The sequence below is a fragment of the Piliocolobus tephrosceles genome, chromosome 12 (genome assembly GCF_002776525.5).
Source record: "Piliocolobus tephrosceles isolate RC106 chromosome 12, ASM277652v3, whole genome shotgun sequence".
Lineage (NCBI taxonomy): Eukaryota > Metazoa > Chordata > Mammalia > Primates > Cercopithecidae > Piliocolobus > Piliocolobus tephrosceles.
The window spans coordinates 37,646,586-37,663,686 of NC_045445.1; the positions used below are offsets into that span (position 1 = coordinate 37,646,586).

Consider the following 17,101-nt stretch of genomic DNA (forward strand, 5'->3'; position numbering starts at 1 on the left):
GCCTCAGCCTCCCGAGTAGCTGGGACTACAGGCGCCGCCACCTCGCCCGGCTAGTTTTTTGTATTTTTTTAGTAGAGACGGGGTTTCACCATGTTAGCCAGGGTGGTCTCGATCTCCTGACCTCGTGATCCACCCGCCTCGGCCTCCCAAAGTGCTGGGATTACAGGCTTGAGCCACCGCGCCCGGCCAGAAATTCACATTTTTATACTGCATTCCTGTTGAAATGTGAGAAAAATCACACTATCATGAAAATAGTATGTACATTTCCCTACTCAGTTAACATACAAATAAAAACGTTTCCCTCTATTCTTAAAAAAAAATTGCATTATACAATCATATATTTTGTCAATGAGATCTCATTCTGGTTTTCTGCTGCCACTAACAGTAGGTATTTGACTGTCAGTCTTTTTTGGGGGATATATCATGCCTTTATATCTCTCCCCACAATGTTGTTCCAGGTGTGGAATCCAGTTAGAAGCTGGTCTGCAGCAACTTACAAGGCACTGAAATGAAAAAAAAAAAATATTGTCTTAAAATTTAAGTGCCATGATCTGTGAACAAGTAAATATTGAACTGTACTTTCATTTAAATTTTTTTTCTTTACTAACAAAAATAAGAATCGTAGAAAGGTAAAAAACGATCATCTAAATTCTTAATAATGCAGTTTACCAAGATAAAAGTATAGTCAAATGTAACTAGTTGTTAATAGAACTATATTAACTACTAAACCAAAATAACTGAGTGTGTAAATGAATTCAAAACAAGGTATGTGAACCCATTAGAGTAACAGTGTGTCTACTCTGTACCTTCACTGAATTCTCAGACATTTCCATCCTGGCCTTAGGATGAGTGTGAGGTAAGGATCTAAATCAGTGTGTACCGGGGATATGTTTCAAGAACAAAGGAAAAAAGTTCCAGGATCAAACCATTGAATTGGATCCATTGTTGTATGGACTTGCTAATTTATTTAAATCTAAGACTCCTGAGCCTACGTTGTCATTGTCCTACTGAGATATCATAAGAAACTTTATCCCCTTAGGCCTGCATGGAAGAAAGGTGACTCAGGGTCTAGATTGAGTTCCAGACATTTACCAGGCTTATTCCAGTATAAAAACACTATCAAAATGTATATTATAACCAGATACGGTTTCAAAAGTAGTGACTATGGATATAAACCAAACAGGTCATTTGCTTTATGACATCTAAAGGGACAACTCAGCACAGGTATAGATGTCATAGCTGTCATATGCTAAGCACTGTAGCAAGGCCCATGTATACAGCAACAAGTAAGACCAGACTTCTCCCACAAGGAGCTTATAATCTAGTATAGAGAAACACAGCAAATATATAAATAATATAATACCATGTTATACACTAGTAACAGATGGTTGTCAGGTATAGAAGTAGCCAAGAAGTAGGAGTAATTAATTGCATCTTATATGTTCTCATATGACATCATGTGAGTAATCTTCACTTTAATCATAAGTAATTTGTATAAAATATAAAAAAAATTAATGCACTCACTTGAAAGATGTTTTCTTTAGCCTGAATTATTTTTATGATAGCCATAATTGGAATCCAAATAATGCAGAAAATTATTATACACCAGCCTAGAGCAACTCCCCAGTCAGGGTATGGAATTGCGCCATAATCAGGTCTATGGAATTGCATTAGTTACCAGATAAATATTGCCTGTAAAAGTGAAATATGCAAAGACAAAACTAAAGATTCGACTTTATTGCACTAATGATTAGCAATTTGATTCTGTTCTTTAGATGTGATTTATCAAAAATAATTAATATGAAAATACATTCAAGCAGTTGAGATAATCTAGTAACAAGCCAGAAGATAACTATGAAAAGAACCTAAATAAATAACTTTTTTTACATGGAATAAATTTTTCCAAAATACTGTCATATATTTATAAATCCAAATACTTGTTCAACATATATTTCAAGAAAATACTAGACCATATATCAGATAAAAAGTAAAACAATATCTAAAATGTTATTGAGCATTTCTCTTTGATTTATAATAGTGTGATTTTAGTTTATGCCATAAGCTAACCAGTATATAGATTAATGCAATGAGAATGTGAAGTACATTTTAATGGGCACACTTTTCTCCTTGCTTAGGAACTGCTTCTATTCTCTCCCACTGCACAAAGCTCCCCTTTTAGCACATCAAAAACACACATGCATTTACACACACTATTTAGCTGTTTTTGTTTTACTAAAATCAATGAGAAAACAATACAGTGTAATAATCTTTTTAAGTAGATCTATCAGTTTAATTTTAAAATTGTATTAACCATTTTCATGCTTCTGATAAAGACATACTCGAGACTGGGAAGAAAAGAGGTTTAATTGAACTTAGAGTTGCATATGACTGGGGCGGCCTCAGAATCATGACAGGACGTGAAAGGCACTTCTTACATGGCAGTAGCAAGAGAAAATGAGGAACATACAAAAGCGGAAACCCCTGATAAAACCATCAGATCTCGCAGACTTATTCACTACCACAAGAACAGTATGGGGGAAACTGCATCCCTGATTCAAATGATCTCCTACCGGTTCCCTCCCACAACATGTGGGAATTATAGGCGTACAATTCAAGATGAGACTTGGGTGGGGACAAAGAAGCAAACAATATCATTCCCCCCCGTCCCCTCCAAATCTCGTGTCCTCACATTTCAGAACCAATCATGCCTCCCCAACATTCCCCCGAAGTCTTAACTCATTTGAGCATTAACCCAAAAGACCACAGTCCAAAGTCTCATCTAAGACAAGGCAAATCCCTTCCGCCTCTGAGTCTGTAAAATCAAAAGCAAGCTAGTTACTTCCTAGATACAGTGGGGGTACAGTTATTGGGCAAATACAGCCATTCCAAATGGGAGAAATTGGCCAAAACAAGGGGGTTACAGGGCCCATGCAAGTCCCAAATCCAGCGGGGCAGTCAAATTCTAAAGCTCTAAAATATTCTCCTTTAACCCCATGTCTCACATCCAGGTCATGCTGATGCGAGAGATAGGTTCCCATAGTCTTGGGCAGCTCTGACCCTGTGGCTTTGTAGGGTATAGCCCCCTTCCTGGCTGCTTTCACAGGCTGGCATTGAGTGTCTGTGGCTTTTTCAGGCACACGGTGCAAGTTGTCGGTGGATCTACCATTCTGGGATCTGGAGGACTGTGGCCCTCTTCTCACACCTCCATTAGGTAGTGCCCCAGTAGGGACTCTGTATGGGGGCTTCAACCCCATATTCCCCTACCATACTGCCCTAGCAGAGGTTCTCATGAAGGCCCCAACCTTGCAGCAAACTTTTGCCTGGGCTTGCAGGAGTTTCCATACTTCTGAAATCTAGGTGGGGGTTCCGAAACCTCAATTCTTGACTTCTCCGTACCCACAGGCTCAACACCATATGGAAGCTGCCAAGGATTGAGGCTTGCACCCTCTGAAACCATGGGCTGAGGTGTACCTTGGCCCATTTTAGCAATGGCTGGAGCGGCTGGGACACAGGACACCAAGGTCCAAGGCCGTACACAGCATGGGACCCTGGGCCCGGCCCATGAAACCATTTTTTTTTCCCTTAGGCTTCCGGGTCTGTGATGGGAGGGGCTGCCATGAAGACTTATGACATACCCTGGAGACATTTTCCCAGTTTTCTTGCAGATTAACATTTGGCTCTTTGTTACTTATGCAAATTTCTGCAGCCAGCTTGAAATGGGTTTTTATTTTCTACTGCATCGTCAGGTTTCAAATTTTCTTAACTTTTATGCTGTTTCTGTTTTAAAATGGAATGCTTTTAACAGTACCCAAATCGCCTTTTGAATGCTTTGCTGCTTACAAGTTTCTTCCACCAGATACCCTAAATCATCTCTCTCAAGTTCAAAGTTCCACACATTTCTAGGGCAGAGGCAAAATGCTGCCAGTCTCTTTGCTAAAACATACCAAGAGCCACCTTTGCTTCAGTTCCCAACAAGTTCCTCATCAACATCTGAGACCACCTCAGCCTGGACCCTATTGTTTATATTACTATCAACATTTTTTTTCAAAGCCATTCAACATCTCTCTAGGAGGTTTCAAACTTTCCCACATTTTCCTGTCTTCTTCTGAGCCCTCTGCCTGATACTCAGATCTAAAGTCATTTCCACATTTTCAGGTATCATTTCAGCAACGCCCCACTCTACTGATACCAATTTACTGTATTAGTCCATTTTCACACTGAGGATAAAGACATACGTGAGACTGAGATGAAAATGAGGTTTAATTGGACTTACAGTTCCACATGGCTGGGGAGAATTCAGAATCATGGCAGGAGGTGAAAGGCACTTCTTACATGGCAGTGGCAAGAGGAAATGAGGAAGATACAAAAGCGGAAACCCCGGATAAAACCATCATATCTCATGAGACTTATTCACTGCCACAAGAACAGTATGGGGGAAACCACCCCCATGATTCGAATTATCTCCTACTAGGTCCCTCCCACAACACATGGGGATTATGGGAGTACAATTCAAGATGAGATTTGGGTGGAGACAGAGCCAAACCATATCAAAAATTCAATGGCTTCATTCCATTAATTTAATTACAGAAATTTAAATGTATTTTATAAGTATTATAAATGTACCTAACTATAAGAGAATAACTGAGGGATAGTGGAGTTCAATACACAATAGATGACAATGTAAATCATTTCATATGTAATACTTTTGCATTTTCGATTAAAATCAGGTGTCAAACCTATGTAATCATTGAATATTAGCTTGTTAAGAGGTCCAGCTAGACATTCTAAATTGACAAGGGGGCTTATTTTATTATGGAGACTTGTCAAATAAAAATATTTAGCAGCATTTTCGAAGTCATTTAGCAAAAATATGGAGTATGCAAATATTTCAATTCAGCAAATCTACTTCTAAACTGCTCACTTTTTGAAACTGACCTCATAATGTTAAAGAAATGTAATCCTCTCTGCAAACAAATATGACACTTCAGATTTGATGCAAATTGTGGATAGAATTAATTAATAGCCTTTTCTAGGAAAACCTTTGAAGCATGAAGGCAATGAAAACCAAAACAGATCTATGAAGCTTTGACTCTGCTCCACCCCACCATCATTAAATCTAGTTCATAATCATTCTCCATCCAGTGTAGTGTTTATTTTGGTGCTCAGCCATCTACTGTTCTAAAATATTACTTGAAGATTTTAAGTCTATATGTTATGTCTCTCAAGTAAGACAACTTTTGCTTTACCTCAGCTCCTAAATAGTATTAATTGTTGAATTTATTAACATAAACCATTTCCCCTATTGACACAGGTCAGTTTCTTTATTTTCAGATGCCAAATACCTGCCTCATTAAGAGATAAAATGTGAATTAAAATATGACTGGTGTTTTTCAGTAGTTAGTGTATTGAAAGTGAATTCCTTGAAGGCAGGATGTAGGCCTTATGTATCTCTGTGTTTTCTGTGCCTGGCAGAATGGTTAGGAACATTATTGTTGACTCAACATATTTTTTAGGGAATGAGAAAATTCATGATTTATTTTCATTTATTCTATTGATAAATTTTAAATTATTGATAACTTTTAAGTCTGTATGAACCTGTATATGTTCTCAAATGGTAAAGGTTTAAATTGATGGTCTCAAAATAATACTGCAAAGGCATTTTAATTGAAGCAACTTAGAGGCACCATCCATAAATACTGCAAAACTTGAAAATCATTCACTTATAAAATTACTTTGCCTTTTGTCTTCAATGTGAATTACTAAGTTTATCTTAGAATGTATATACTATTGATACCAATGTCATGGTATATTATTACTTATAATCAAAAGGATAGGAGTAATGACAAACCAGCAAGCTCTCCACCATAGCCAGAATATCCACCTCTTTGCTCCAATCATCATTTCTGTATCCTCAATGAATCTGTTCCCTCCTAAACAAGACAAATAGTTCATTGAATGTTTGCTGATATTTTCTTCCAATAACCATTGTGGCATCAATTATCTTTCTGCGTCTAAACATTTTTCTGAAGTACAACAATGAAGCATATACCTGTAACTACATTTTCTTCATAATATATTTTGTCCAGTATATCGTACTTTACTATTATAATGGTATAAAGATTAATAGTATAATTAGGTCAACATAATGAAAATGAGTCAAACTAAACTATTTTAATAAAACTTGAAAATAATTTTATAGTTACTATTTACCATAAATCCAGATGATTCCAGCTAGTTCCAGTATAGCTACAATTAAAATGCCCCATCCAGCACAGAAGTGGTCAGTCAGATGAATCCAGTAAATTCCAGCCTACCAAAAAAATATTGATTACTTCTAAGTATATTTTAATTGTTTTTATGATTGCTGAGGTATTCCAATTGAATCTATTAATTTAATCTTGACATATGCTCCTTAGTTTCACTTCTGCTAAAATGTATAGAGGAATGTTTCATATGTAAACCCAAATGTGACTTTAAATATCTCAAAAATCTTTCAATCTATACGGAGTCACTGGAAAAAAAAAAAAACAAGCACTTCGAATAGTTGATTATCAGAACGGTATGCAATGTCTGTGTGTTCTGTAGTGGTTGCCAAGAAATGTAGTATCTGTATCTGTAGTGTTTAAAGTCTGCAATCTTATTGTAACTGAGGTAACTGTCCATTATTCAGCCTCCTCATCTGCAAAATAGATTTATGGAAAGTAATAATGGAGAAAAATGGGTTAAAACCCAGAAAACCTTGATCCAAGTCAGACCTGGACTTGTCACTAAGCAACCCCTTAAGACTCCGTTGCTTTCGTTAGTTTATAAAGTATGTTCCAACTAATAATTTGTCTATGAAAAAAAATGCTGTAGTATACCTGAGTCACACCGACAAGACTAAGGAGAAACAAAACCAAGCAGCAGCCCAGAGTTATGGAAACCATCATTTTCTTCATCACTTTGGGAAATAAATCTTGAATTGTTGTTGTGATCATTTCTTCAGAGGGGGAAAAATGACATGTTATATGTCAACTTATTTGCCAATGCTGTTAGTCACAGAATCCCACGTCTATTAATCAAATTTACAAATAGATGTTGAGTAGAGACTCTGAGCCCTGCTTCTTGCTTTTAAAAACCCATAGGGTCATTTCTTTTGGCAGTCATCACTTGGTTCTGCTGAAAACTGAATGCAGTTCTATTTGTTGTTTTCAGTCTGCTTTATATGATTTTTCATTGATAGTAATTGTCAGGTAACAGTCCTCTGTGAGCTGAAATCGTCTAAAAGGAAGAATTCTAATAGGATTTTTAAATAAGGTAAATATTTGAATCAGTGGTGTGAAGACGACAGAAAGGATTCTAGGTTTAGAAATCAATGTGTCCATGAAATAGGTAACTGGCCAAGAGTAGAAAGATGTGTGAATGAAAATATCAGAAAAGATGTTTGAGATTTTCGAGGACTTTAAAAGTCAACAAGAAAACTCTGGATTTTATCCTATAAACAGAGTAAACTATGAAATTGTTTTATATGAGAGAGTGGTAGGATGAAAATTTCATAATTCCCTATATGACTAGGGAAATCAGAATTTCCCTAGTCATATAACCTAGGTAAATCCCTATATGTGCACAGAACTATGTGCAAGTGTGATCATTGCAGCAGTGTGTGGAATTTTTTTAATTAAATTATTCAAATGCCCATTATTATGGTAACAAAGAGATTGTGATTTAATTAGATCTATATACCTATGTATCAACTGGATTCATAATTAATGCAAAAAACTTTCAGAGTAATATGTATGCTATGAAACTTCACATTTATGTGAAAATTTAAAAATGTATATGCTATTTTTGAATACATATAAAATGTATATAAACATGGACAGAATAGCATGCACAGTCCATGGTAACAATTGTCTCTAGAGAAAAATATGAATTGTATCAGGGAGAGAAAGACGGGGGACTTCAAATTCACCTGCCACAATTTATTTTTAAAATAGCTGAAAGAAGTATGATAAAATATTGATGTGTATTCCTTTTGAGTGTCAAGTATTTTTCTGTATTTAAATTTAAGTTAAAACATCTTTCAGAAAGGTCTTCCTGAAATTAACAGCTAGGGGGCAATATGGGTAATAAAAGCATGTTGTCAATTAGAGAAAACACAAATGAAATATATGAGTAATATGTTAACGCTGGAAATATTACTTACCAATGGAAGCAAACTGAGAATCGAGACCCAAATTTAAAAGTTTGCAAAAAATAATATGATCTAAAATGGACCACCTGGTAGTTGCACTAGAGTTTCTGGATAGGCAATGAATGCCAAATCAAAACATACAAAAATGTATGATATTTTAAATTAGTTACCAATATTTAAACATTTAAAAAATAAAGTATTAGAAAAATCTCATCTTATTTGGCAACACAATCTATGACGTAAATTCTTTACCAACTATTTCACTTTCCTTTATAAAAACATTGGATTTGGTTGTTTTGTTTGTTAAAGTTAGGGAGTTCACTGTTTTCTTTAAAGCTGGACTCTCAAAGTCACTTGACTCTCTTACCTTTACAGTATTCATGTGTTTTAAATATTCAGTCCCAATACTGTAATTTTACGTAAGGAATTTGTATATTGTCTTTCTCTTCCTAATACAATTCACATTTTTCTCTAGAGGCAATTGTTACCATGAATTATATATGTTATTCTGTCCATGTTTATATACATTTTATATGTATTCATAAATGTATGGGAAGTGCTTAGCATGATGTCTGAACCTTGTAGTTGTACAGTAAGTGGTTCATGTTAAGGACTAAACAAAATCTGGGAAAACATTCTATTTTCTTAAGCAATGTTTTCCTAATATACTCCTGTTTACATGGATAATCTAAGAATTATTATGTTATTAAAGCAACCAAATTATATAAGACTGTGATGGGTGATACTGAGTGTCAACTTGACTGGATTGAAGGATGCAAAGTATTGATACTGGGTGTGTCTGTGAGGGTGTTGACAAAGGAGATTAACATTTGAGTCAGTGGGCTGGGGAAGACAGACCCACCCTTAATCTGGTAGGCACAATCTAAACAGCTGCCAGAGAATGTAAAGCAGATAGAAAAACCTGAAAATGCGAGACTGGCCTAGCCTCCCAGCCTACATCTTTCCCCCCATGCTGGATGCTTTCTGCCCTCGAACATTGTACTCCACGTTTTTCAGTTCTGAGACTCAGACTGACTCTCCTTGTTCCTCAAGCTTGCAGACAGCTTATTGTGAGACCTTGTGATCATGTAAATTAATATTTAATAAACTCCCCTTTATATATATATTTATACATATCTATATATTTATGCATATATATTTATACATATATATACACACATATGCTATTACTTCTGTCCCTCTGGAGAACCCTAATACAAAGAGAAAGTGAGAAAGAAAACGCAATACTCTAAATTATGACTATTTTAAGTAAATATCTATAAACTATATTAGAGTTTCATAAGTGAGATACATTGAATTAATCAGAGTTGATAATATATGGTATTATATACCTGATTTTCTAACTTGAGAAAATTCCTTTCCAGATATATGAGCCATTTGGCGCAATATAGAAAAAATAGCAAATCCAGCAAACACACTAGTGAGACAGTTTGTCAAAAAAACTACAATGGCATCAGAGAAGCAGTTGTTTTTGAACTTATTGTCATATAATAGAGCAACTAAGTCACCCCAATCCACTGAAAGGGAGTGAAATATCTACCCAAATCTATAAGAGAAAATAATTTAATATTTTAAAACATATACACAATATCTTATTTGCATAAGTATCTCACATATGCAAATTAATATATTATAAATAACAGTGAAATGAACACCCAAATGCCCACTACTCAGCTTAAGAAACAAAATATTACTGTCCTTTCCTGATTACATCACCCTACCACTCTCCAGTGGTAATTGCTATCCTGACTTTTGTGTTGATCATTTCTTCGTTCTTTTTTATACTTAGGTTTGAATGTTTTGGAATTTATAGAAAAGTTATCTTAATGCATGTAAACATATACAACGTACAATTTTCTATTTGGTATTGTGAGATTTATCCATCAGAAAATTGAACTATATAAAATGTCCACTTTATGATTCTAAAATGAAAGAATGTAAGCAAATTCATTTGTTTATATTAAATAAACATAGTTCTTTTAATCATTCTTTGTTGCCAAACTGCATATGTCACAATTTATCCTTTCTCCTGTTGATGGACATTTAGGTCATTCACCATGTTGCTATTATAGAGCTGTAAACATTCTTTTATATTCCCCATATGTAGGTGTGGAACAGTTGTTCAAGGATAATTGATATTATCGATTAAATCAATTAGATATCAATTCTATCAATTGAATGATTATCCCTTTTCCTATTGATCTGCATTGCCATCTCTGCCTCATACCAAGTTCCATTTTTTTTTTTAATCTATTTCTGAGATTACTATCCTGTTCCGCTGGCCTATATGTCTATACCTATGCTAACACCTCACTATTTTAATTAGTACAGTATTATAAATATTGTTTCATATCTGGTAGGACAAGTCCTTTTCACATCACATACACCTTGGGGTTTTGACCTTTTTCTTTTTCGCATAAAATTTACAATCAGTTTTCAAGTTCCATAGAAAACTGTTTTGGGATAGATCAAGGCTATTTTATTTATATTTAAGAAAATCATATTAGAAATAAAATGCCCTCTTTTTTATTAGGCTCTTGTCCATATTAAGAGATAAGCAGCATGCTCAGGTTGGTCTCTGAGCTTCTTTTACTTGATACATTATGTGTGCCTGTGTGACAGGGGAGCTGGAAGTGGGTGTGACAGGGGAGCTGGAAGTGGGCGTGGCAGTTCTGTGTTGTTTAAGAATGCTACTGCATATCATGATGTGTACCTAGGTTGCAAACAAAAGTGAAGAGAAATTCCAAACTTAATTTTAATCTCCATTATCTATGAATCTCATATCCATATACAATATTATTACATTAGAGATTAGGAAATCCTAATTCAAATTGCATTAATTGGCTGTACACTTTTAGCTCAATTTGAATCTATCTTGGTTTTAGTTTCATCACTGTAATGATGTAGTTAGAAAAGTAATTTCTGCATTCCTGAAGCCCTCTCTACCTATAAATTTGTATGGTTCTCTACTCTCCTGGAGATCTCAATGGATTTCAGATATTCAAAGAAAAGGAAAGACACGTGATTATAATTCTCTGTTTAGAATATAGATTGTGAGGAATTAAAAAAAAAAAAAAAAACTAAGAAAAACAATTCTTATTGCCAACAAACCCAAAAAAGGATTTGGTTTGTGTTGTGTTGGAGAGCAGAGGGTGAGAATATTAAATTGTATGTTTCACAAGGAGCTTTAAGTTTCACTCTAATTTTTTTAAGGTATTAGAGATACCGAAACACAGGCCTATAAAAAAACGTCATATAAATTTTTCGGAGTGGTTTCAAGGAAGTACAAAACCCGGATATCTTGGGCTTTTAAAATCCACCAAAATAATATCAAAGGTGCTTTTCAACTATGCTCAAATCGTGAGTTTTAGAGAAATATCACAATGTTGCAACTATAACAAGGTAGTATAATGTAACAGAAATAATTGAAATAATTGTATATTAGCTCATATTTATTAAATAGTTTACTATTTCCAAGTGCATTAGCATATTTTATCTTCTTCAGTAACCTAACACAGAGAAGGTGATGAATCCCAACTTTCATTTTATTTCTTATTCACCATCCAAAATGGTCTTCAAATGGGGAAGAGATTAACCAATAGAGATAAAAAGAGTAAGGCCCAAGATAAATGAAGAAACAAATTAAAAGGGCCTGTGGACACATCAAAGTATATTAAGCTCCAAGACTATAATCATAAAATTCCATATATCTAAAATGATTTAAAGCTATGTGATTAATCATCGAGTGAAAATTATTGAGCACGAAAGTGTAACCAAAAACCAATGATTGACGTTTCAATTTTCAGAAAGGTAATTGTAAATAAGTGACAGATTTCTGCAACTAATATCTCATACACTTGGCACTGCTTACCAAAAAATTTACAAGAAATAATTACATATCCTCTTGTAAGTATTTAGAAAAGGAAACAGCAATGGCTGGCAATTGGCATGAGTTCCATGAAGAATACTATAGCAAACTAAAACTAGTATCCATTTTGAATAGTACTACTAGTATGGCAGATACTATTAACATAGTGTCTCTTGATTTTAACATAAGATTATAGGTTTTTACTTGAACAGAACTTAATGTGTGCTAAGAATGTGATGTGACTAATAAAAAAGTGAAAGCATTCTAGGCCATACTGATAGAAGCATACTATCTGTAGTACACTTACTGTTAATACTCTCTGCAGTAAAATTGTAAATGATTTTACATACCAGTGATACACTCAGCCATTATCTAAAGGTAAAGTTAAAAGAGTGTAACCTAATTCTTATTCACGGCATATGTTAGACTTTTGGTATAAGTAACAATTTTGGTTATGGAATGCTTAATACATGTCATATTTATGTTTTAACTTCACAATTCACTAGGCAAAACTTGACAATATTTTGGGGATATTAAATTTTGAAGAAAATTAAAATGTATATTAGACCATTAAACTTTCAACAGTAATCTCTAAGCTATTATGAGTTTATCCAATAAAACACATAGTCCTAGTCATCAACTTGCAGATATTTATGAATGCAATATTATTTTTCAGATTAATAAACCCAAAATTTTGTTGGTCAAATAGAATCTGTTTAAATGAATAAAAATGACTTTTAAAATCCTATTTCTGAAAATTATCTCACCATCAACAAAAGAGAATTAATGGCATGTTAAATATTAGCTAAATCAGACATCCTAGTAGATAGAAACTAATGAATTTAGCTGTATGTTTTTTGAGAGTTACTACATTACGATATTCATATGGAACCAAAGATTTTTGGCATTTGCTTTTAAGATTTACCTCCTCAGATAATTTGAAATCCAAAATAAGACTCACCTCAGCTTCCCTAAGTTCTGTAAAGTTTGACCGTGCTCCAATATAGTATGAAATGCCTATTGAAGCACCCTCCAGAGTTGCACATCGTACTAACAAGATGAGTAGGACCACATGGGGAAAAGAGCTGTAAACATAACACCCATCAAAAGAAGTAACCAAAAATTAATGTTATTTTTTAAATCATGACATACAATTGTTCACAAGTAAAATTATTAGCAAGTTGAGATCATTTAAATAAAGTACTGGAATTTCATAGGGTCTGATGATATAGCAAAGTTAGCATAATTTCTTATTTGTGTTCTCACAACTCTCAAATGATACATTTATAAAACACTTTGATGTATTAATTAGCATTTCCTAGGTTTAGGTTGTAAATAAATAATACATCAGCAGTGATAACTTGGGATCTAAATTGAATGCTTTCCTAAAAAATTCCTCATACATTTCTGAGGAGACTGAATGTCTTCTCTCAGTAAATTACTGCATTGAGGTGAGGCGGGAAATGATTTTAAACCCTGCAGTGGTTAGTATATATTCAGCCTTCAAGACGAAGGAAAATATTTTCTAGTAGATATCTAAATCCCAGAAAAGCATATTGAAGTGAATACTGGACACTTGTTACTGTTATTGCAGCTACCATTAAGAGAGTTTGATAGCATACATACAAGTGCACTGCTTCTGTACTAGATAACACATGGTTCCAGATGAGCAGATTGCCTTTGAGACCAGCTTTGCCTTAATGTGGATGATTTCTTTGATCCATATGTTTTATAATACAACCAAGGAGATGATTTAAACAAGTCATTCAGAGACCAATAAAAATTAATTGCCTGGGTAAATGGCCTTTAATGGATGCTTTCAATATTAACATCAAAAGGAAACCAAGGGGTTAAAAAATGTGCAACTAAAACATTTTAGGAAGTTTTCACTGGATTTGTGATATTCACAGTATTTTTGTGATGTAACAGCATGTCTCATTACAACTTAACATTAATTGAATGTGCTGGATATTGTACTGAGAATACAAAGATAAGATCTCCAGTTATTCCTGTCCTCCACCTTATGGAAATTTCCACTGACTAGTTAAAAACGCATAGACATTTTTTTCTGGGTATTGTGCAACTATTCACAGAGAAAATTTCATGTTGTTCTCTTAAATCACCATTATTCTCCCTGAAAGTTTATAAAAGTAAACAATTAAGTGAGAAAATGTAACAGAATATTTTTCAAAAGAGGCCATTTTCCTGAAAATGTTCTGTGTACATATTGGCAATATTTAAGGGAATAAACACATAGTGTGTGTACACACACATACTCTATAGAACAAGGATCTAGATTTTCCAAACCAAACATTGCAATATATGATTCCATTCAAAATGCTTCTTTACATGGTATGACAGGAAATTTTATAATATTCTCTCAAGCTTCAGAATGCTGTATCAGCTAAAAGGGTCCAATTTTTGAGTAATTGTGCAACTCTAGTAGTAGTTATTATTTTGTTTGTTTGTTTTGTATTTAGCAAGACAGATCCGGGCGCAGTGGCTCATGCCTGTAATCCCAGCACCTGGGGAGGCCAAGGCAGGGAGATCACCTGAGGTCGGGAGTTTGAGACCAGCCTGACTAACATGGAGAAACCCTGTCTCTACTAAAAATACAAAATTAGCCTGGCGTGGTGGCGCATGCCTGTAATCCCAGCAACTTGGGAGGCTGAGGCTGGAGAATTGCTTGAACCTGAGAGACAGATGTTGCAGTGAGCCGAAACCGCGCCATTGCACTCCAGCCTGGGCAACAAGAGTGAAACTCCGTCTCAAAACAACAACAACAACAAAAAACAAACAAACAAACAAACAAACAAAAAACCGAGATCCTATATATTTACTTACAGCTTAAGATGACTGCTTAGAAAGTTTTTCATATATTTGAATCCTTCCATTATAGAAAGAAAAATGCTTTTGATAATGCTTGACAATGAACTACAATGAAATCGGAAAGCTGCTATATCACTATCTAATATGTTTTTCAAATTACCTTGGCAGGGGAGTTGATTCCTTTAAATAGTGCTGCTCCAAGTATGAGCCGAGCCAGAAGATAACAAAGTGCTAAATACCACCCAGTTACTGCAGTTTTACCCATTCCATTTGTCCGTTGGAGCGCCACTTTACTGAAACACATAAGCCGTTTTCTGATCACAGAATCACTTGTGTTATAGAAAATACATTGCATTTTGTGATATAATTTATCCAGAGGAAGCTTCATGAATATTGTATCTTATTAATATATCAATCTCCTGTGAGCCTTTGTTAATAGATACTATCAATATGAAGGGTCAAGGACATTTCATTAAAAGGCCTGGCTCTGAACTTTGGAAAGTCTAGATCACTCTGAACTTCAGAGTAAACAAAACTTCAGCCAATCTGAATTTTCAAAACCCTAGTATTCTCTATTTTGATTAGTGGGTGTGCAGTTAGATGTAAATTCTCTGATTTTATACAACTTTTTTTTCCAATTTCTGTTTCTCCACTGATTCCTTTATTTTTACATTTTTGTAGCTGACTATAACCTCCTATCTTGGAATTGCTGTAGTTCTTTGCTATATCAGTCCCAGAATGATCAAACTTACTGAATATGTACATATTCCCCATTTACTCCTGTCTAATCCTTCTATAAATTGTGATATTATTTACATACTATACAATTCATCATTTTAAAGTGTACAATTTAGTGGCTTTTGGCATGTTCATAACCATGACTACTTTCGAATCTCAGAGTATTTTTCCCACACCAAAACGTAACCCTATACCCAGTAACAGTCACTACCCAATCTTCCTTTTTTTAGCCCTGGTAACCACAAATCCACTTTCTGTCTCTGTTAAATTTGCCTGTTCTGGAAATGCCATAAAAAAGTAATCAGAAGGGGAACATCACACACCAGGGCCTGTTGTGGGGTAGGGGGAGGGAGGAGGGATAGCATCAAGAGATATACCTAATGTAAATGACTAGTTAATGGGTGCAGCACAACAACATGGCACATGTATACATATGTAACAAACCTGCACATTGTGCACATGTACCCTAGAACTTAAAGTATAATTTAAAAAGAAGTAAAAGGGAGATGTAAGAATAATTAAAACTATATTTTTCAATGATGACATGATTGTATAGAAAATCCTATGGGAATGTAAAAAAAAAAAACCTTATTAGAACTAATAAATGAGTTTAGCAAGGTCTCAAGATAGAAAGTCAAAATACAAAACTCAATTGTATATCTATATAGTACCAACTAGGTATACGATGTATAAATAATTGGAAATTGAAATCTACAATAAAAATTTAAGATTATGAAAAAAGTAATCGTACAACATTTGGCTTTTTATCTTTGGCTTCTTTCACAAGGCATAATGTTTTAAAGGTTCATCTATGCTTTAGCACAAATCAGTACTTCATTCCTTTTTATAGCTGAATATTTAATGGTATAGATATATCATATTTTACTTATACATTTATCAGCTGATGACATTTGGCTTGGTTCTACCTTGGCTATTATGAATAATGCTGCTATGGATATTTGTGTACAATTTTTTGTGTAGACTTATGTCTTCAATTATCTTGGGTATATATCTAGGAAAGAAATTGCTGGGTCACATGGTAACTCTGTTTAAAATTTGAGGAACTGCCAGACTCTTTTTCAAAGTGTCTACACCTTTTTACGTTTAAACAAGAAATTTACAATTAATTCAAATTTACGTTTAAATTTACATTTACACAAGAAATGTAAAAGGTGTCGACACTTTGAAAAAGAGTCTGGCAGTTCCTCAAGTTTTAAACAAAGTTACCATGTTACCAGCAATTTCTCTCCTAGGTATATACCCAAGATAATTTAAATTGTAAGTCTATCATCAGAGTGAACGGGCAACCTACAGAATGGGAGAAAATTTTTGCAATCTATCCATCCGACAAACGACTAATATCCAGAATCTACAAGGCACTTACACAAATTTACAAGAAATTAACAAACAACGCCATCAAAAAGTGGGCAAAGGATATGAATAGACACTTCTCAAAAGAAGACGTTTATGCG

The 17,101-nt window shown here is 34.4% G+C and overlaps 1 pseudogene; it reads right to left on the bottom strand.

Moving 5' to 3' along the window:
* Positions 1 to 356: 356 nt before the first annotated feature.
* Positions 357 to 15,195, bottom strand: LOC111536092 (annotated as a pseudogene).
* Positions 15,196 to 17,101: the final 1,906 nt, after the last annotated feature.